The sequence below is a fragment of the Rhea americana genome, unplaced genomic scaffold (genome assembly GCF_003343005.1).
Source record: "Rhea americana isolate MKP2758 unplaced genomic scaffold, rheAme1 scaffold_28, whole genome shotgun sequence".
In the NCBI taxonomy this organism is placed as follows: domain Eukaryota; kingdom Metazoa; phylum Chordata; class Aves; order Rheiformes; family Rheidae; genus Rhea; species Rhea americana.
The window spans coordinates 1959324-1982471 of record NW_028186401.1 but is presented as its reverse complement, the minus strand read 5'-3'; the positions used below and the strand labels follow the sequence as shown (position 1 = coordinate 1982471).

Sequence of the window (23148 nt, the reverse complement as noted above, 5' to 3'; positions counted from 1 at the left end):
GCCAGAGATAAGTGAAATATCATAATGTCTGTATCCAGTCATGATGTCTGAGGAGGCTTCAGGATCTCTGTCTGCCAAAGACTAACTGACACATACACCTAACTTCATGCACTCAGATCTTTCACCAGCTTCAATGCAAAAGTCTTCATGGGATCAGCGCCTATATTTGTGCAGATACGTTAGCTGTCCTTCTGCATTTCCATTGTGCACATCCAGTTCTGCTTCTGTCATAGTGTTTTTTTTTGTTCTTGGCTCCTAGGGAAGTAGAGGAAGACTTTTGTTCATGAAGAATATGGTATAATATGGGAGACAGAGGTGAGGGAAGAACAAAATAAGATTGGACACATTTTCTCTCGAGTAGGAGACTGAATCCATTTGCCTCAAACTCAGTGATTTTCTCTCAAGTTGGAGACTGAACTCATTTGCCTCATACTCAGTGACAGAACTATTCCACAGAAGCTCATTTCTCTGAGCAGAGCTGACTTGCCTCTGACCATGTGCCAGTGAATTCCTAGTAAAAGATCACCTCTCTACCTTCACTACTTTTTTATCTTTTGGCTTCTAAGATTCACATGTCGCATAAAGACACAAACTCAGTGAAAAAAAACTTTCAAAAATCTAAAGCCAAAGCTATTTTCATGCAATTGATTTCTCCCAGGATATACCAATGATGATAACTCCAGAGTGGAAGTTTGGAGCCAGTTTGAGCTGCTGTTACCATGCCAGGACTAAAAAGGGACCAAATGAACCATGGTGTGAGGGAGAAGATGTCAACCTAGACACAGCACACAATATGACTGGGATAAAGAAACAATGCAAAAACCAGCAGTGGCTAACAGATGAGGTATTAGACCTAGCGGGGAGAAGACAAGGGCTTAAATCAAAAAGACGTCCTGATGAGACTGGATATAAGCTAAGCGCACGAGCCTCAGACAAAGGATAGGAGAGGTGGTTAGACAAAACATTGCAGGAATTCATCCATAGTGAGCAGTGCAGGAGCTGGAGCAACAGAACGAGAGAGGTGGATGCAGAGGGACTTTTCAGCACTGTCAAGGAAATTGCCCCAACACTCCCTCCCAGAAGCAGTGTCATCAGGGCAGCATATGGCAAAAGTAAAAAAGGAAGGAAGCTAATGGAAAAAAGAGACAGGAATATTTTAAGAATCTAGAGGATAGTCCCAGAGCAAGTCAGTCACAACATACATACACATGAAACCTGGTTTTATTTATTTTTTTATGCCTCTTTTCCTCAAGCTTTGTAACAAAGATCTTCCTTTAGCAAAAGAGAGCTCAAGCAATGAATGCACTCAATGCTTCATTCTGTGTGAGTAAAAGTTACCTTTTCTGAACTGTGACAGCCACAGCCCTGTGTACCACAAGCTTTGGCCTGGGGTGAGGTTTATGCACTGGGTGAGTAGAGATCCTACAGGCACAGGTCAGTCTGGGAGCAGAGTCCAGTGAAAGATCATTCTTGTCCTCTTCATAACATGACCTGGGATGCTCCTGTAAACACTGGGAGCTTGGGCCACTGAGGATGTAAAAAACACATTGCATGTAAGCCAGAAAGTGAGTTGCCGTGAGTGGTGTTGCACCACCAGTTCTAGATTCCTGAGACTGTAGCTGTAGTTTAGATGTGTGGTGTTTGTGGAAAAAGGGGAGGATTTCATCAGAAAGAGGTGTTTCCAGGGAAATACCAAGAATAAAGTGCCACTGAAGCACTTTCCTAGTGGTACAAGTGTTTATTTGCAATTTAAATATCAGAAAAGAAACCTGCTGCCCAATCAAGCCCATAAATTACACAATACAGTGCCCTCAGTGGGCATCCATAGGGAAGGAGAAGAAATTGGGAGTCCTCCCATGTGCTTAGATTATTGAATCTAGAGGACCAAGACCAAAAGCACAGTCTTAAAACAGGACCTTTTCTGGTGTGTGTGTGACCTCCTGTTTATAGCTAGGCAGTTGTGTCTCTTTACCTCTTGCCTGTGGGACCATCACCTGTGGAGGGAAAACAGAGGAGCCTTTTTTCTATCCCCATGGGATTTAGCAAGAAAATTTCTGTAGTCATCGTGGACTGAAGCAGGCCAGCTGGTGGCACAGTAGGTGACAAAAGGAGTGACGTAGATTGAGTCTAATGTGACATAGATTGAGTCTAATCCTTTCTATTAGTCTTACTCTCATGGAGTTCATTGAGGTCCATGAAATGAAATGGGAATGAAGTCCAAGGGAATTCCCATGTGGCATCATATTTTTGTAATTATTTGGAATATGAAAGCACTTGGGATTGTCATGTATGGCTATAGAGTACATGGGTTAGTGGGAGATGTGCTCCTGGTGGTGGGAAGCTAGCACCTAAAACAGACCAGAGTCAAAAATGAAAGCCGAGATCTTAAAAAATTCAGAATAAATGCAGGAACCAGGGGCAGCACGTTTAGTTACTTAAACTAAGTGAGAGTGGCCATGGGAAAGTGTTTCAAAAGCCAATAGACTGCATAGTAACCAAAGTTACTTTCAAAACCTAGGAACTGTCCTCCTAAATCATTGGGATGCTTTTGCAAGCTTTGCTAAATTACAGAAGGAGTCTGTGGGCAATCTAGGATTTTAAGCCTAATCTTTTGAGCCTGTGTAGGTCATAAGCTCATTTCACACGGACACACATATTTCTATAATTTCTTCTAACAGTGTAATGCAAAAAGATTCTTACATTTAAAATATTTATCATATTAACATAATGTTAAATCATCAATATTTTACATATATTTACATCTAACATGTTCATTTATAGGCAGACATAAATATAAATTTATCAGTATGTGTGCATATGGCTGTAACATATGATTAATATATTGTCAGCATAATCCAAAGGCTCAGAACCATCAATTGTACAGATAGTTAGTCCTTTATAGTCATGTTTCCTACTGCTATTTAACCTTTTTTTCTTCCTTTCCTCCCCTTCTTTCACAGTTCGTCTAACCCATACTCCCTTCAGTAGCCTGCTTTTAAATAGAAGGCAAGGTTTATGCAGTGGTGACTGCGCTTTTCTACATATTTCACAATAAGGAAATAACAGCTCTGTTCTCTGAGGCTTCTGGGTACCAGAGGAATATAAGTAAATAAAAATGTTCCTTTCTGCCAGTGATCCCCAGATGCAGATAATAAAAAGCAGCCCTCCAAGTAACGCTCTTGATTCATCATCCAGCCTTAGGTGTGGATCTAAATGTACCGTTTCCTGGCACACCAGGAGTCCTGTATGGACTAAGGCTCTGTCATGTGTTCCTCCTGTCCACCAGAACAGGCATGAGGGCTTGACCTTATCAAAAAGCATCTGCAATGGCCAAAGATACAGAGGTGTCCGGCATATAAATGAGTAGTGTCAGTACCATTGCACTGTTGACTTAGATTTATGATACAATCTTATTTTGTGTGCTTATGGCCCAGCCCTGAAAATTTTTCTGATGTGAGTGATTCTTGCTCCTCAGAATAGTCCCGTTGACTTCATGCTATTCTCAGGACTACCCGCGGAAGCAAAGTTTATAGTCTGACTCATGGTTCTCCTTTCTGGCCCTAAGTACCAGTCTGACCTTCTAGGAGGTTCTTTTGTGAGATTACCAAAGTAGTTGCTTCTTCTCTTTCTTTTTCCTCCTTCTCTCTTATTTTCTCTCTCCTTTTTTCCTCCCTCCTCTCATGATACCTGCTTCTCTTTTACCAGCTCTTTAATGTGGACTTGGAAACGCTTGTGGCATGCACTAAATACTTCCAGACTGCCTTGGTCCGAGGTAGACACCTGTTTTATTTCACAGATTCTGCTTTCTGAAACCCCTGCTTGGCATTATATCCTGGGAAATAGCTAAATTTATGTAGGCTTAGCCTCCCTTTTTGGAGGTTTCTCCTGTGTTTTCTCCAGTGAATAAGTACTGAAATACTACCATAGCATGGTGCTACTATGTTGTTGGTGACTGTATAACAAACCCACTGCCAGCAAATGCCCAGATCGTGCTTCAGTTCGGCTGAATGAATGTCTAGGATAGAGCCGTGCTGAAAGCCATGCACATACCTAGAGATGACCCCTGTCTAAGGAATTAAAATACTGAACCAAGAATTTGTAATAAACTTTCTAAAGGATACCAAACAGATTGCCCTCTTCTCGTTTTTCTTCCTCTCTCCTTTTCTTGGCACTTGGGGTATGACATCATGTTTTCACTTCATAGATAGTTTTGTTCCAGTGACATGTCAAATGATTGGCTGTTCTCTTCCAAATAAAATTCTGATCTGTCATTAAAAAATAATGAAAAAAAGTTTCAAGTTCTCAGCAGAAAAGTTTGATAAAAATACTTCTGTGTAACGCTTTTCACAAAGTTTTCCTTTATTTGAAAATATCCATATTCCATCAAAAATATTTCCATTGGATAATTTTTCTCACAGCCTTTTATTCAGTATCCAATCCTGCTAATGGTTACTGAGGTGCAACATCTGTTGACTTCAGTCAAAATTGCACCCCAGTAATTGGAAGCAGAATTTGGTCTGTTAATTGTAAGGTATGTTAAATGGACAAAATTTTACATTGACTAAAGTGTTAGTCTTAGCAGCAAAGCAATCCTCTAATTTAATCCTTCACTCTTTCCTATTAAACATTTCATATTGTTTCATTATTTCATATTATACATTTCATATTAAACATTATGAAATGTTTAATAAGCTGCAGCTTAATGGTACGGGCATTTGCTAATCAACATATTTCTCAATCAAAACAGTTCAGTAAACTATTGTTAATAGGAGGTATACATTACTGTTTACATTACTAGGTAAAAATTAAATTGGATAGAGTATGTAAGCAGATTATTTTTTAGAGTCTTTTTTATGTTTTGCTCTTTTTTTAATTGTTTGATTTTACACGTTGAATGAATGCTATTTTTCTTTTATATACTTCAGGTATACCATGCAAACGTATTTTGCATCCAGTGTTTAGGCTCCTGAGACACAAAAAAATACCACCTCCAAAAGCAGTATTTTGTGAGGGTGCTGATACAACTTCCTTTAGGTCTTGGACCTGTTTGACATGTAATCATACCCAGACTCAAACTTGCTTTTCAGATGTCTAGTGTCACACATAAGAAGCTTTACTTTTACATTTTTATATAACTTCTCCCCACCAGATTTGGTTAAGTATATGTTCTTAAAATATTAAGAGTTTTTGAAACATGAGCATTCTTAATGTAAGTACATACAGTATATATTCATACTGTTTAATTACACATTTAAATTCGAATTAAATTTTTACTTATATGCTAGTGATTTTACACTTTCTTGCTGTTCTTTTATTCTTAAAAAGATTTGAGTTTGTTTCATTTTGTGATTAGTATTTTCAGATTCTACTTTGAATTTTTTGCTACTGAGAAACTTCATATTTAAAATGTTCATCTGTACTTAAAAATGTAAGTTGTATGAATGTATTTCTTCTGAGAAAAATATAACTCAGACACAAAATTGACAAGTTGCCTGCACTATGTTTGCAACCAGCACCTGATATATTGAACGTCTGTGGGACAAAAAAGTGACTAAAGTAGTTTTTCCAGGATAAATTACTCGAGTTTGGAGAGAGTGGAAAAGTACATTCTTATATCCAATTTTATGAAACTAAATACTTTTGGTGCCTGTTTTTGAAGATTTTGGCATGAATAGAAGAGTTCCCAAAGAACTGTGGCTCTATTGAACATATAAATAACTTTTACTTAACAGAAACCATTTTATTTTGAAGTGACAAAGATCTTACGCCTGTTACAAATATTTTAATATAAGCAAAGTTGTAATCTAACTGCATGCTAAAAATATTTATGTAGAATCTTTAAGCATTCAAGTAGACCCAAATCAGTAGGGTTAGTGAAGTTTTATAAGCATCTGAAACATAAAGCCTTTGTATTTGTACTTAGATTTTTGCCAACAGCAGTTTCGTACTATTCCAGTGAGAGACTTTACCATTAGTGACATTTTAAACAATCAAACAAAGTATTTATTATCTAATTCATTATACATTTTAATTACCAGTTGTGATAGCAGACTTTCACAGGAGCTTTTTAAAGGTCTTGACCTGTTTTAAATCGGTGATTAAAAATATATATACAGTTCCAATTATCTTTGTTTTAAATTGTTCCTTCTAGATAACAAGTTATTCCTCTGAGCAGTTGATTTCCAAAACCTCAGTTGTATAACTCTATTGAACCCCAGAGTGCTACCCTGGCAACTATTTTTTTATCTAAAATTTTGCATTAATAGGCAAAACCAGAGGTCTGCTGTGCGAGATTCACGTTGTGGAGTTAAATACTGGTCAGAAAAAATGTAAATGGTACTGTATCACAGAACAATTCACCAAGCTGTTTAAAGCTGATCAAATTGTGTCGGTCATTCTAATAAAGGGGGGGGGACAACAATGAACGTTGCGAGGAATGAGGACGGGACATGATTTTTCAGCAAGAAAAGCTTTCTTGGCTTAACACAGAAATATACTCTGTTAACTGAGTCTTAAAATCAATACGCTATGAATTAGCAGTCAGCAGAGAACAGCCAGATGACAAGGGGAATATGATTCATTTCTGAGAATGACTAAGATCTCAGGCAGCTTGTTTTGAAGAATATTTGGAGACTGTGAATAGAGTTAAAAGAAATTCCTTTAATTTGATCTGGAAGTGGGTTTATGACAGACGTAAAGCACTTGAATTCTACTGAGGATTTCCTCTTGTGCTGCAATCTTCTCGACTCCGTTCTTTACAGCTGTTCTTTAAGTACTAACTACTGAGCCAGACAAGCTAGTCCTCTTACACCTTAATGCATGAAAATGAAGTTTCCAGCTCAGAGCCGAGTAATTAAATAACCCAGTGCTGACGACATGTTGATAATGAAGTGAAAAGGAAAGGATCCCTAAATAATCACATTCTTTTCCAGGGATTTAAAAGAAAATGTATTTTGATGTTTGCAGAAGACACTCAAGCATCTTACTCTACCTCTTTCCTTTTTTCATTTCAGCTCAAAAATTACAGTTTGTTCATCAGAAGCACAACTTCCTTAGGTGTTCTGGATGCAAACGAATGTGGATTGCCTTAATATGGAAAGTGACAGCCTCTGGCATTTGTCTGAATATTAATGCTGAATTGGATGGAGAAATCATTATGGCTGATGTTTTTCCTTATTAAGTTTAAAATGTCAGAAGCCTGAGTTTAAGTTTTCATGACACCAACAAATGTTTTTGTAATTTTTCTTAATCCTTAAGGTTTCAATTTAAATTCAAATTACCACTTTCAGTCTGTCTAGGAACTTCTGGTTTTGGTGAGCTGGATGAAATCTCAGTCTCTTTGAAATGGGGGCAGAATCCCATTGTCTTAATTGCAGCTAATGCCTTTTGTGCATAAATCCTATCTTCCTCTCTTTCACATTTGGTCATTGAGGATAACATTTTCAGAGGAGCTCGTGGCCAGTTTTTTGAGTACTTACAGCTGGGGCCAGATTTTCAGAACTGCGTCCTGCAGTTCTCACTATTGTGCTTACAGGCAGACGTTCAAAAAAGCCCTCAATCTGTTGACTGCTTTTGAAAATTTGGCCACATATTTCCATGTCGGTTTTGGAGCTGAAAATTGTACTCTAGTGCGGTGTGTCTGAGCTCTTTTTTTCTTTTTCTGCCCTTAAAGGACATATCTGCAATTTCTAGTGATGTAGGCATCATGACTGCAAGTTGTTGGAGAGCTCTGGAAATCTGGACTGTGTCATCTCCCGCAGACATGGGTCTTAGGGGCAGTGAAAGACTTTGGCCTATGACTAGCCCCATCAATCAGTGGTGTGCTCTTATATTCCATGAACTTACAGCCATGCAACCATTCTGAATGTGGGTGCAAACTCACACTCTACTCTGTTTAGAGCTTAAGTGCCTTACTCTTAATTTTCTAACAACGCTTACATTTTCATTCCTTAGGACAAATGCCATCTATTAACAATGTCCTGGTTCTGCAAGTGCAGCAGTGGCAATTGCTGTAGTACACCTTCATTGAACCCTGCAATGAAAAGGAAGCTCTGAAGGCTGGATTTAAGAGAGGGATGAACTTGAGATCAGAGAAACAATCCTGATGGAGCAGAGGAGAATGAACAACTCCTTGTGCAGAGACTTGAGAGGACACCATCCCTGTAGGCGGTAAGGGAGTACAAAGTGAAGCAATGTGCTGAGAACTGGGAGGGAAATTCTGGATGTCAGTCAGAGATTCATAACTCAGTAACCTCAGTAGGAAGTCTGATAGGTACAACCACAATAGCAGAAATCTCTCCAGCATATGCATGATGCTTTTGAGCATTAATCTTTCATTCCTCAGTCTTCTCACATGTAGAGCATCATGCATTCTGAAATGGGCCTGAATTGCTGTGCTTGGCATAAGATCTGGCCCCTGGAGGTGCTGATTACTGCTGCAGAGTCACAGGACCTCCCACATCAAACACATCCGTCCTCCTTCAATCCCACTGGTTCTGGTGCGAGTGATAGCAAGTTTCCAACTGTAAATTCTCTAATACAAGGCCTAGGGGTTGCCGTACGCATGCAAAATGTCAGCTGTGCTTTCAGGTTAACATATATGGAAGCATCTAAGTGATTTAGAAGCTTAAGTCCCCAGCAATTTAGACTTCTGTGCAGTCTCTAAATTGCTTTGACTTTCCAAAAGACCAGGGGTATTCAGATGTTTGTTCACTTCTAAAAACATTCCCTCTGGTGTTTAACAAATAACAGTGCATTTTCACTTCAGTGGATGGGAGTGGGTAAGAGCTCACTTTCATGAGTATCATAGAGGATAACTGAAGGCCTGCCCTTATTCATTTCATTTATTTTGGTAGAATATATACAAGGTCTCTTTCAGGACTTCTAAACTTTCTTGGTTTCTTCAGGTGCCTGTTTGACATTTTAATTCTGTTTTCCTCCTCCTTTTTCTAACACTTGAACTTCTAATTTGGGTTGGGGGGAAGGGGAATGTCTGTTTCTTTCTCCTTTACTGCAGTAGAGAACAGGGGATGGAAGCCAGCTTTCTCAGACTTTCATATTCAAAATAGCTATAAATAATTAGTTACAGGGACCTAGCTCCCCCCTCCCTTTAAGGCCTAATTTAGGTTCTTTATCAAAATGATTTAAAATGCCTTTCTCAGTAGGAAACCATATTTCAGGGCTTTTATTTATTAGGCTTCTCAAAAAGTGTGTTTTTAATGCACATCCTGACTTTCTGCCAAAACTGTCCACTGAAACATTGGGACTGGAGCAACCCTTTGTATAGGGAGTTATATTTATTAGATTTTTACATATTGATACAGAACGATTCATCTAAATAAATCATGCACAGAATTGGCACATAAATCTTCCAGTCGTCACTACTTGCTGTACTATATTACTATTCCGACAACCTTCCCTCAAGTGTAGAGAAACTTTCTCCTTAGTATACTTTTCCCTAGCCCTCTTACTGTGTAAATGCTGTCAATAATTATCCTGGGCTGTGTAGCTTTTTTGTTACTGTGTTTGTTGTGAGAGGTACGAGTCTGGGTTGTAGACTTTTTATTATTTACGGACAAGAAACTCTTACTGTATTCTAAAGTAGAACGAATAGCCCTGAACTTTGCAAAATGCATGAGTATCTTTAAGGAGGAAACCAAAGTCAGATTTCCTGGTAGATGGTCGACTCTCTGAATGTTTTAGCATTATGCGCTCATTATGGCACGGAGAGGAGATTGCTTCCTTCTGTTTTAAGCACAATAGTTCTTACGCTGGATGGCTAGTTTGAGGAATATAATTTGCTTAAGTAGTTTCAGGACTTTGAAGGTAGTAAGTGTGTGTATGTGTGCACATGTGTGTATGCACAGATCAGACCCATCCATTCTGCGCTCCATTCCCCCACTCAGATTGTTTCCTCTTCTCGGAACAGAAGTAAGTTGCATATAAGACAATCTGGCCCTAATTACTTTCAGCAAATACAAAACCATAAACTATATCCTGCATGGGTATGATTCAGTTTATCCCTCTGGCAGTTTACACCAGTGAAAGCTCTAGCTGGCTGTATTTTGAGTACCTCTTACTATGAATCCTGAGGATGTGACAGCCTTCTCTAAAAGCTATACTTCAGTCCTTGCCAGTGATGGTTTAAGAGCTGCTGGCTTTGCAAAAGGGCTTTATAGTACTGGGACCATTACTCCAGAAAGCTCTCGTGCTTCTGACGGAAGGGCTCTGACATCCAGGTAGTACTCTTGAAAGTTCAGAGTTTTGAAACTGGGAGCTCTGTAAGAAATCATTACAATAAAAGGTAGAACAGATTCTAGCAAGTGTTCAGTCACTCAGCGTGGTGCCACTTAGAGGCAGAAGACCTTAAAACAACCAGCAAGATGTCTGCAGAAGAAACCTCTGCTACCAGCTCTCGGCATTCTCTATCCTGTCGTTTGACACTTTTCATCTCTGGTAAGTTCGGTGATGGGTTGCAGTAAAGGCTCGGTCAGCTCTAGATCCTGGGCACTGTTGATGAAATTCAGTTCAGATGTTGTGTGGGAAACAGCTTACTTGTGCAGTGCACCAAATAAAGTCAGGCCTCAGGAAACACTGTGGGCTGATAACTTGCGTTGAACCATGCTGTATAACCAGTCGCTCCTCATCTGATTTTGGCTTTAACGTAGGAATGGGTAGCTGGTGCAGACATGCCTGTTCAGCCCTTCCAGTCCCTCTCCAGGGGCTCAAGTTTTGGAAGCCAGGGCCTACAGAGAGGGTTTCCAACCATAGAGCTTGGGGAGTCAGTGGTCGTGGTCATGGGGGTACCAAGGTCTCTCTTCCTGTGGGAGAGCAACTGTGAAAGTGACTGGAACGATACGGATTACACAGTCCTGAGAACAAACTTGAAATGACCCTTTAAATGTCTCTTTAAAATGTCTCCTGCTGTCTGTGAAGCTCAGAATACCTCTAGGCTAAACACTCTTTTTCCTCTAGCTGGACTGTTTAAATTAGCAATGCCAAAGGCTCCACATTCAGAAGAAAAGACCAATGACACATTCAATTCATAGATGTTACAAGGTGATATCTGCCACCCAAACCCATTCTTTGATAAGTAAAATGGGGCCAGTCCTTTCTTCTAACTATTAACTAAGGGGCCACAGACATGCTTTTATTCTGTAGAAATAAGGAATATCAAATTAAGTGCTAAGCTAATGGTCATGACTGAAACATCAATATCTTATATGGAGCTGTTTAATTAGAAATAGGGAAACTGAGGCACAGAGGTGTAGTGACTTGCATGAGGACCTCAGTGACACTACTGTAAGTACTGGCCTCTGACTGGCATCTAGCTCTCCCCATCTACATCTGTCATTGGAACTGCATTTGGGAAAGAAAACAGAAAAGGAAACAATCCTCTTGCAAAAGACCCTCCTTAAAATGTCTGTGCCTCTTGGTACAAATTATTCTATAGGAAAAAGGGGTTACCCCGGTTCTGCCCATTGTCAAAAAGTGTCTCATGTCTTACTGGCAGTTCATGGTTTTACTGGTAACACTGTCAGATCTCCTTCTGGCCAACTCTATTTGTAAAAGGATGGTTAGATTTATTTGGAAGTTCAGCTAGAAGTGCACTTGAATAAGGAGAATTTAACTTTGTATTTATTACTCTTCATGTTAAGTAATTTTATTCATAAAAGGAGTAAATATATTCAGCTAAGAAGCAGTAAGTGCCCCTAGTAATTTTAATAAAAGATGACTCTTAACTTTTTTTCTATTTAACACTCAAAAGCATTGGTAACAATCTATCTTAATATATATTTCACAAAATGGTGGCAGTCTTTTAAAATATATTTAAATTTGCTACAAACAAGCAAACAAATTTGTCTAGATGGTAAACAAAAATTCTGGTTTCATTTTGATTTCTTTTTACTTGAAATATATGTGAATGTCATAAAGTATTTCCATGTGCTTTAAAGAATAATTGAAGCATATGTACCCAAAGTGTAATACTTTTCATAATAGTTTCAGACTAAATTATCCATTATATGGGACTAACACATAAAAGCCTTTCTCTACATCAAGTGATAGATCAAAGGGAGGAACGATGGCTTGTCCACATGCATAAACCACACCTCTCAAATTCTGAGAACAAGGATATGCAGTCTGCATTTTAACTACATCTCCATGACATGAAACAGTATTCTTGTGTCTCCTGCTGCGGGAGAGTCAGGTAGTCCTGGCTACAAAGATTTTCTTTTACACTTCTCCCCTCTTTTTTTCATTCCATCTTCTCGATGACATTTCTGTGACTAGTCCCAGGTGAATCTAATTTGAAAACTAAATTTTACTTGGTTCTTCACAGGGCAGTGGGGAAATCTGTCAGTGGGAAGTGTGAGTCTCAGTAGGTTTCATGGTAAATCGGTGACTGGTGCCCCAGTCCTCCAGCTTCGGGGATGCAGGCAGACACGTGCCCCTGCACAAAGCCCGTGCAACGTCAGCGGACCCAGCACAAGGACTGTGGCGACTGCAGGCTGCAGGGCGTATCCTGCTCAGTGCAGTGAGGCAGTCAGAGCAGGCTGGGTTTTCAGTGCCTGAGTCACACCAGTGCCTGCCTTCCTGTTAGCCGGAGAACTGGATGGCTTTAGTGGTTAGAGCACATGGTTGTGAGGCAGACTGTCTCTACTGGCCAATTTGCTGAGCTCAGATGAACTAAAAACTTCCTGTGCTTTCGTTTCCCATCTGCAAAATCAACGTGGTAATATTTCTATCTGCACAGGAATTCACTAATTACTTAGTCTACTATGCTTTGCTTTGGATGGAAGCTGTTAAGGAGACAAATGCTATGTGTTACTGCTGATAAGCGCCTAAGGGATCATGCTAAGATACCGAACAGTCTCAGCTTTTGGGGTACTGTGTGGTGAGTTTTTTCAGGCACTTCTGTATTACTAATAAGGAATGCAGACTACTTGGCTTAGTGACATAAAGATGTCCATACTTGAAATTTGACTGCTTTAAAAGGTTGAAAATGTTTCATTTAAGTACATGCTCACCCCAAGCCAGTAGGTTGGATATTATTCCAATTACTCACATTAGCATCTGATTTCCAAGCATTAGTGTACTACCATGATCAGACAATAAAGTTCCTTAAAATAACCTATGTTCACTAAAATGTAAATGAACTTTTTATTATTGTCATGGTTGCTAAAAATGTGAAGTGCGCTAGGGAAGTGGTGGGTTGAGGCACCAGAAGAAGAGGCTGTGATCATGGAAAGTTTGAAACTTCTCCTCTGATCATTTCTGACAGCTCAGAGTGGTTCTTCCACAATTGGAACCACTTGTGCTGCTTATTAATATAATGAAACTTATCCTCCAGCAAAAACAGAACCAAAGGTTGACACAAAAGTGGAGGGAGAGACTGAAATCTGATCTGGTTAGGGATCTCTTAAAGATGATGGAAGACTAATAAAATCCAGTCTGCTTCCTACCTCCATTACAACTCCCACTCCCAGTCTGTCTTCACAAGCTAAGGCGGAATAATGCCTCCTTCCAGAGCTAAGCCAAACACACAGTTCTGCTTGAATACAAATGTGTCTTAACATGGTGTTTTGTACCAGGGCCAGTTTCAGTAGCTTCCATAATCTGTGGAGTTCTTTCTTTTGATTTCTGTGGGTGCTGGATCAGGCCGCTAAAATGCCATTTATTTGTTCCGGAGTAGAATTTTTCATGGAAAAAAAAACAAGAAATTTGTACAAAACCAATCTGATTCTGTGCTATATTCTAATCTATAGAGATTTTAGCAAACTGAAAGGGAACTCTTCAGTAGTAATACCAGCACATGACTGGGCTTTCCAACTTTGTCTTTAAGATGCTGTGGGCCAGCTGTTCAAAAACTCAGGATGGAAGACAAAATTTCCAAAGGTTTTCATTCTTTCAGGTGCTGGTGCCATTTAGACATGTTAGAAACAAATGGCTTTTCAGGGGACATTGTCATGGAAAATTCTGAGCAGTTTTGAGAGCGCGACCTTCTGAAAATCCTGCCCAGCTCAGACCACAGAGCATCTGAAAATCTTGTCCTGAACCCTTTGACAATCTCATTCCAGGCTCAATAACTACCTAACCTGTATCTTTAAAACCTCTACAACAATGCCTTACAAAAACCATTTCCTGTCTCAACATTGATCTTTCTTTACCTACATGTTGCCAATCCCTTTTTTTTCCCTCCATTAACTTCAACTGGGTCACACCAGGACACACTTCATCTTCAGATGCATCCCAAAAAAGAGCATGGTTAAAAAATGTTCCATAGTAGTTTAAAAAAGCTCAGTGCTTGGTACATCTTCATCAAGATAAGCATCAGTTAGGAACAGAAAAACAACATACATACACTTTTTTCCATTGGCAGCGGGTTAGAAAAATGTTTGAAACTTTGCATTTAGTATGATTCCTCAATACCAGGGACAAAATTATGACATGTTGAGTTAAAAAAATACCTTAATGATAACTTAAAAAAAAATTTTTAAACCTTAAGTCTTCAGACTTTTCAAGAAATAGGTAAGGAAGCAGCTAAACAGAACTGTAAAGGTAAGCAGGGCAAAATGTCAGAGTCGATTTAACTCATTACATTTAAGTGGAAAATAAGGGATGAAAGTTTAGTTTAAGAAAAATTAAGGAAATACCTAGGAATGAGTTTACAAAGTGCAATATTTTTTCTCAAAGCCATAGGGTTAGCAGGTTGGTATCCAGCATCTGTGACTGATTAGGGGCATTTGAGATGGCAGGTGGCTTTAGGAAATGGAAACCTTACAGGGCTTTACAAATACTTTCTGTAGTTAGCCAAAGTTATTTGATTTATTCTTACTGGTTCTCAGTCTATAGCCTGGTTTAAAATCTAGCAACTTGTCTTAATCCATGTTAATATTTTCTTACAGACAGAGTGTTGTGAAAGTTCTCCAATCAGATTCTTGGAAGTTGCCCTGGAGACTAATAGAGTTACTGGGTTTACACTACTGAGGGCCGTGTTAAGGTGAGGAACATAAATCATGGCATTTAAAAATGCCAACCAAATCTTTTAGACAGTAATGAGATCAAGAACCAGATCTGATCATATTTGCTCCTGACAATTTTAAAGACACCTATAATTCTGTGTGCTTCCACTCTGTGTGGTCATGTTGAAACTGCACATCTGTATTAAGCAGCTAAAGCCAAAAAAACTCCAGACTACGAGGCAGGCTTACAGGGTGTAGCCTGGTTGATATACACAACTGAGTATAATGTTAAATAAAGAGGGAAAGCCAGACTTGCCATGCATTTGTTCTTTTTGCTGTGGTCAACAGTACACTAGCTCCACTGAGGTTACACAATATGCAGGGATGCAGAAGAGGTTATGGTACTCTTTTGGTTTGGACTGGAACCAAAACTGAGCTCCAGGCAGGAGAAAGAAGAAATATTTGGAGGAAAGAATCAGACAGGAAAGAAACCCATGGAAAATGGTTGGAACTACTTCACAAATCAAGCCAATATGTAACAACTGGCTCCTTACAAAAATTATAACAATAGGTAAAATAGAATTTGCAGCTGAGAGTAGCATGGCTGTAAGATGATTCAGGGCAGGTGGAGTTAAAATTTCAATTAGCCTTCCCAAATAGCATTCCTGAGGAATAATTCAAGGAGCAAATATAGCGGAAGCCCCAACACAAGTTTGTTATTTCTAGAGAAGTAAAATCACTTATCCAAACCTTTCCATTATCTGATATTGTAAAACCAGTCCTGCAGTGCTGAGATGTTATAACCTCAGCACTTCTCCAGATCTGTTTCCAACTATAGATTGTGTGTGTATATGTTTGTATGTTCTTCTGCAGCTTTATTTTAAATCTCCCTTCTGCAGCTGTTCGCTCTTCTGATTTACAGGATTTTACTAAGCTTCACATAGCCTTTTCTTTACTAAGTATATTTTACTACTTTGTATTTTTTCCCCAAAGAAATAGATTTTATTGGACAGTACTTCACACATAGCTGCATAACGTTTGTCTTAGAGATTTTGTATTTAACCACTTTAACACTTTTGTAGACCTGTGGAACTCTGCAAACACTGCGGGTGAAATGCCCTGAGCTTCATCTTGCATGCTTTGAACTAAGCATGGTGAACTTTGCCTAGTTACTCAGCTGACACATGAACAAGCCATTTGCAATTCACAGAGCAAGAGAGAGGGCCTGATGCTGCTCTTAGCAAAGCCAAAGGAAATCCTGCTGCTGACTGCGGCAAGACCAGCAGCAAAATCATAACAAGCATTTAAGATGATATTTCACAAGTATAGTAATGTGACAGTCATAATGAAGTGGTGGCTTTTCCAGAGACAGTTTGGATTAATAGGGTCTTTCCAGCTAGCTATTCTTGAAATGGATTGGAAGAGGTAAAATAAATAAACAAAATGTCTGTAGATACTTTCCTGCTGACAGGATTTTTATTCATAAGTACGTGTTATATTTTGAAGTCCTTTTTTTTCCCACCATTGTCATCTTCCCCCCTTTCTTGTAGCATGAGTAATCTAATTTTTCTGCATAGCATGTTGCAGTTTGATAGACAGGTCTCTGAGGGATGCCTTATGTGTCAGCATCAGTGAAAAATGACTTCTGAGGTTGGCTTACGCCCCTGCGAAAGCTTGGAATCCAGATCACCCCAGAGTTACCCGTTTGCCCCATGCCTCACTGCTGGATAATGTATTCATTTACCTCTGGCAAGAAAAAAGAAAGTGAGATCCTCCATCGCATACTCATGTCATGTGTAAGAAGCCATAATTGGGACCGGTCGTATGTTAAAGAACTGGAAGTAAGTAAGTTGCTTGTGGTTGTCTATGTAGATAAAGTTCTTCTCTCTTGATCTACACTACAGACATCATGTAGTCAGAGTACATGTAAGGTTTGGAAAGCTACGAATTCAGACATGTATTTCACAACAACCACCCAAAACATATGCTAGTAAGTTAGAGGCTCCTGAGTCTTTCTTTTTTTTCCAGGATCTGATCATAATGGCAGGAGATTTTTATTTGATTTCATTGCTACTTTGTTTTATCAGTAATAATTAATGGTACGTGCAATTGCATTCCCCACTTTTAATTATGGACAAAGATTTAAAATCAATGGTTCTAACAAGAAAGCACTCAGATATCAGCTGCCCTTTCCTTTTCGCAGGCAGATACAGTTAGAGAGAGAGTGATACTTCATTTCAGAGGTGTATATATTAAAGCTTTATGGCTTAGCTTCCAAGAGGAGTCTTGGGGACTGTGGTTCCCAAGTTTCATGCCTCATTGCCTCCTTCCAGCAATACACCCTAAATAATTTGGGTCCTGACTATTTCAAATCCTCCTGTAAAGCCCACTGAATGGACAGGAAGATTTCCAGTAACTCTCATATGTTTCCAATTAGGCCTGTAAGAGCACTCCTGCCCTTTCTTCCTGCTTGTAATAGCTGTAGAAGTTACTAGGTCTACCGGGTTTAGTCAGGGGCTTTGGATCTGCCACTGACTTCTGTGAAGTTGGACAGTTGCTCTTTGATTCAGCTTCCCTATCTGTAAACAGGACTGCTAATAATGATACTGTCTATCTTGGAAGGCATGGAAGAGATGCTGAGCACTTGAGATAGATAAATGCATCATGGTTGCTGCCAGTGACACCAGAGCTGAATCTGTAGATACAGAATAGAGCTGTATTTTCTGACCAGTCATCCCATTTCCAGGTAGGAAAACTGAGCCACTTCTGGTACAAACTCACTATATTCCATGTTCTTAGCATTTAGTCTGCAGAAACGCAAAGATGAATGGAAGAATTTGATGCCTAACGTTTTAACTTGGCTTATTAGGCTTCACAGTAGCTTGCAAATAAGTTACATCATTATTTGACGCACTCTATTCCTGACATACAACCCATCTCTCATTTAGCAAATTTAATTTTGCAGGCTGTGCACATTTTTCATGACAGTCAAGATGCAAGGAGATACATCTTTATCTTAGAAGGCCACCAGCAGCAGAGATGCTCTTAGAAGAGTCTATTATTGCTGGTCTGTTAGAGTGGGAACCCATGACAATTCTAGCCTGAGGTTAGACATCTATGACATTAGGCATAGCAGCACTAGCAAACTTTATAACTCTTAATCACTGCTGTATTTCCCGGCAACTCTCAAGTAATAATGTTGGTGGATATCAAATCTTAAGTACATAAGACTCAATTATGATCTTGCAGAACACGGAGGCTGCTCAAATCCAATCCAGACTGTGAATTTACAATCTGCTGTTTACCTAAAGTTTATAGAAAGCACTTGACCTCTTCTCAGTGGCATCCATGTGGAAACACTCAACAATAGAAGCCTTCCTTGGTTTTCTTAGGAATCACGTTTCAGCATTTTTATCTCCTCTAATTAAGGTCAGTGGTCATGTACTCCCACCTCTCTCCTCACTCTGACTCTTCCGCTAAAATTGCAGATACTTGCCCAGTTCCAGTTACCTTACATGAAACATACTGGGGCCCAATTTGTGCGTATGTCATTCCAGTGAGGTGAATGGAGTTGCAAAGGTTTGGGGCTTCACTGAACCAAATGCATCCTAACATATTTCTTCTGGGCCTGTCCAAGCATGGAGTTGGAATAAGCCCAGACAGGAGCTTGGCTGTGTGTCTCTGTGGCATGGCAGGCCAGTGTGTTTGGCGGGGACTCAAATGGAGAGGCTTGAGCACACGAAAGGCTGCAGCTGTTTCCTATCGTTTGTGGTCACATGCTCATATACCACAATGGTGAGCAGAGCCACAATGCTGAGCAGAGTCTAATAGAAGAAAATAAGGATGGCGATTGGGGGGGGGGGGGGTGGTATTGTAGCAAGTATAATTCCACTACGGTATTTCCTAACCCATGGTGCATGTCCCTAACAGAGGGGAAGGTGTGAGAGATGCTGAAGGAGGATGGCAGAGTATCAGATGCCTTTGCAACACTGTAGTGCTAATTGCAGCCGGGAAGGAAAGGTGTTGCTGGTAGACATCTAGGAGAAAGCCTGGGGAATACTGCACAATGGACTCATTTTGTCATTGTCAAAGAAACCTATGAGCATTTCACATCCTAGCTTCCCTGGAAAGATTCCCTTTGACTTCACCATGCTTTGACTCATGCCTGGTTTGTATCTTCATGGAAAACCCATGTCACCACTCAGTGGGGCTACTTGCAGGAATGCTGACAGCCAGGCCGAGGTCTTCATGTTGGGATAGCAAGGACACATCTCAGCCCACAGCCCAGGTGCAGCGCACACCTCCCACTGAGTAACGGGCACATGGGGGTCTAGGCTTACAGTCAGAAAGCTCTGGTAACTTTTAGGAGCCATATACATCCTCATTCCTAATTACCTCTTTTCTAATAAAAAGAGAAGAACTCATTTATTATTGTTGAGTATGTAGCAGCTGTGACTGGTTAACAGTGAAAGTGAGAAGTTTATGAAATAAAATTCCATGTTGCTAGAAGTTATCCTACATACGTAAAAACAAAATTGGGCTGGGGATCTGCAGACCTTGGTATGTTCTTACATTTGTTGTCAGTGTTACACTCCTCCTTCCCTTTAGACCAACCTGTTCTCATTTCTCACACAGCAGAATATCATTTTCAGAAAAGAGCAAATGCTGTCCCTTTTTTTGGAAGGAAAAAAAAAAGACAACCAGAACAAAACTAACAGAGTTGTGCCCTACGTAAGATTGTCTTGACCCTTTGCAAAGGCAAGTCTGCAAATCTGATCCTCACCTCCCGCCGTCAGCACGCTGTTCTGGCGTAACTTCGTTGCTCACGCTAAGCTCAGTAGTGACCATGGTGCAGGATCAGGCCAGCTGTGTTCCAACTGTTTTCTTTAGACAATAACAGCCCTGAAACATGTTGTTTTTTTTTTCTCATGCTGTTTTTATAACTAGCTGGAAATTTTTACTTGCTTCTGAGGGCAGACTAGGGCAGCCTGTGCTTTTGTACAGTGGAGTAGCACTGCAGGTTCCTCACCTCAGCTGCCTGGGAAGGATGTTGCTGCAGTATTCTGGCACTGGAGAGATACGTGTCAGACTGATCTGACAATCCAGAAAGATTGATTTGTCATGTAAAAGTACAAAGTTACTAGTTCTGAAAATGTTCTTTCGTCAGCAGCAGACTGATTAGTGCCACTATGGACCATGTGTAGTGGGGCTGCCTCACTAGCACTCCTGTCCCAGGGAAAGTAGATGACAGGCCAACTTTTACAACCCAGTTCTACCAAACCTAGGGATCAGTGCCTGTAGAAAGTCTGGCTGATACCAGCAGCATGCTGGAAAGGTACACAAGATTGGGTCTAACACTCTTCTTTCCCCCGCTTTCTTTCATGGGCTGTTGCTGTGAGAGATAGCATCCCAGGGCACTCAGTGCTCACTCTGAGTAGTTTTGTTCTCATTCCTCCTGTCTGCCTCTGAGCACCTCTGATGTTAGTTTCATGCATACAGGTCCTTTGGTAACCCCTTCTGTTGTGCAAAACATGTGCCTCTATCCTGAATTAGGTAACCTGTTACAAGACTTAAGGAATCTCCAAACTGCTTCACAGGCACGGGAACCCAAATGGGTGCTGAATGGTTTCCTGACTCCAAGCTAGAGAGCATCTGTTTTGCATGACCTGTGCTTGTCGCTTGCTTTGTCTGCTGTGTCTTTGCAATCTGTCCCATCGTTTCTCTCTGCGGATTTTATTTCCTAGAGGCTAGGACAATTTTAATAGCATTTGGTGTTACTAGCATTAGGTGTCTGGAAGTTGGATGTCCAGTCCTTGTATAGTCAAGACAGAAAGATAAACACTGCTAGGCAACAGCTCATTCCACTTATTTTAGGCATTTCCAGAGTGTTTTATCCCATATTGAGACTGATACCCGCCTTTCCCTGCACCTATTTAAGAAGGCTAGATGACAAGCTTAGACCATGTGGCAAACTTCGTTTGGCAAGGTGAGATTAGTTCCCACTCTGCCCCCTCTGAATGCAGCCACTATGTGCATTTGTGTGTCCCTGGAAAGAGAGAGAGTAGTAAAACATCTCTGCAGCTCCCAGACTGAAGGCATTGGCTTCCTGACTAGCCACATATTTTCTTCAGCTGGTCTCACATATATTGTACTAGCTTGCTTTTGATCTGTCTTAACTAGACAGCAATCTTCAGTGCCTACTTGTCGGGAGTTACTTAAAAGGAGAGCTTTTCCACAGCAACATCGCAAACCAGAAGGGTGTCCCCAGTTCATGACATCAGGAGACCTTCACCATTGATGAACTGGATGGTCCGGCTTCTGTTGGTTTAGAACCAAGTCTTCCTCTGTTTTGTAAAATGACAGCACCCTCTTTACATAAATCGGAATCATTCGTAAGTAAGTGTATGTTATTCCTGGGGCCATTGTAACCACTCCTCTAACCTTTTGCTCTGGCAAAACTGATACATTTGGAAAAGAGGCCATAGCAGGAGTCAGCACCTAAGCAGAAGGCTCTGGCACCCTCTGTAAGGGTAGGCAGTTGTTGTGCTGTGTGCTGAGGTTGCTGTAAATAACCAACCACAGCTGTCTGATGGGTCTCAGAAGAGCCATGTTCTTGGACAGGCCCATCAAGAATTTGGGTGAATATTTTTTTCAGCTTGCTATTATAGCAAAGAAAGACCTCAGCTTGTAGTGAAAAATGAGAGAATTTTGAGGCACTGTGATAACTAAATACTAGCTCTGCTAGTCAGTACTATTTGGTCTCTTCAGTTTTGCATGGGAGGTCTGGGGAATTGGCCGCCTACATGAATGATTCCCTTCCTTTCCCTGCTCTACGAGTAGGAGGAAATCAAGAGGTTTTAGTAACATCTTCCTACCTATCTCAGAAGAAGAAAGAAGTTAAAGCAATTTTTGATTTTTACATTTTCCTTTGGTGTCAGTGTTACTAAGTGGGAAAGACATGGGATTTGAGCAGTGAACCTATTGCCAGAACCATTGTCAGTACTTAGCAGAACAATTTAGGAAAACTTGGAAGATTTGTTTGCATCCCAGAAGGATCAGCTGAAAGTTCTGTGTTGCCACTTAAATGGAGAATAGTGCAGTAAGTATCAGAGATTTTCAGCTTGAAAGAGCTTAGTCACTCATGCCACAAGAAAGATGTGTCTAATTAAATATCAGACTCTTTCTCTATTTGTACCAGCTTCTGGCTTGCATTCCTTTTTCTTAAAACTAGAGGAAATTCCTCCATCTTCAGTAATTCTACAAATAAGGCTATTTTAGAGTTTTGTTTCCTCTGGAACTGAAAGGCAACTACTTCGGAGCCGGAACATAGCAACTGTTTGAAATCTCTCTGCCAACAGAGTAGACCAGTAAGAGAAAAAAATACAGTATGCCAGAAGCAAGCTACAGGGTGACTTTTTTGGTTGCATACAAACTATTATCATTACTTAGTACCTCTTTTCTTTCTATGTAGTAGTGCTGGGTTACAAACTTCCATTTAGTTCTGTAACTTACCCTTTCTCTTCCTTTAGTCCTTGTTTAGTTTCTGCAGCACCTTCCTGCCTCCTTTTCTGGGAACTCTTCTTAGTCCTGCCAAGATTTAGTCACTTGGGACTGTTTAGATTTCCTCAGACCTCCTGGGATTTAAACTCCATCATCTTGTTCGTGAGTATGCAGTGCATGTTCTTCATTGCTGAGATGTGTGTTATCTTGTTCAGTTGCATTTAATTTCGCATCAATTTGCACATTCTTATCCTGGGTTGAATCCTTTGAGATTTTCCCATGACACAATCTGTCTTTTGCTGTTCTGATGACACCTGTTCGTTCTGTTGTGGCGTCATCTACTTTATGGTTTCATCTCTTCTCAGGAAAATGGGGTTAAGTTTTCCAAGCTTAAGTGCTCCCTATTAGGATTTTCTGTGCCTTCACAAATTCGTATTGATGTCAGCGTAGGCACAGTCTTTTTTAATTGTGTAGGGATGAAATTTGAAATCCTTTCTCACTTGAGTCTCTGAGTTGACTTGAGTGACAGTTTGCAGTTTGTGCCACGTCAGCTGGTTTGCTGCAGCTTGTTTTGTTCCTTCTTTAAGCCTGTTCCTACATTCACAAGGCTACATTTTAAGTATCATCCAAAGACTCGTCATGCAAATAGAGCAATGCAGTAGGTAATTCTTCTACTCCTAGGAAC

The 23148-nt window shown here is 40.2% G+C and overlaps 1 long non-coding RNA gene across 1 annotated transcript in view; it reads right to left on the bottom strand.

Annotated features, from left to right (window-relative positions):
* Positions 1 to 2769: 2769 nt before the first annotated feature.
* The window catches only part of LOC146593781 (uncharacterized), a 64836-nt gene continuing 44457 nt past the window's right edge, over positions 2770 to 23148 (bottom strand). The window contains exon 3 of the long non-coding RNA XR_014896294.1: positions 2770 to 4265. This is a non-coding gene — a long non-coding RNA (uncharacterized LOC146593781). The remainder of the gene's footprint in view (positions 4266 to 23148) is intronic.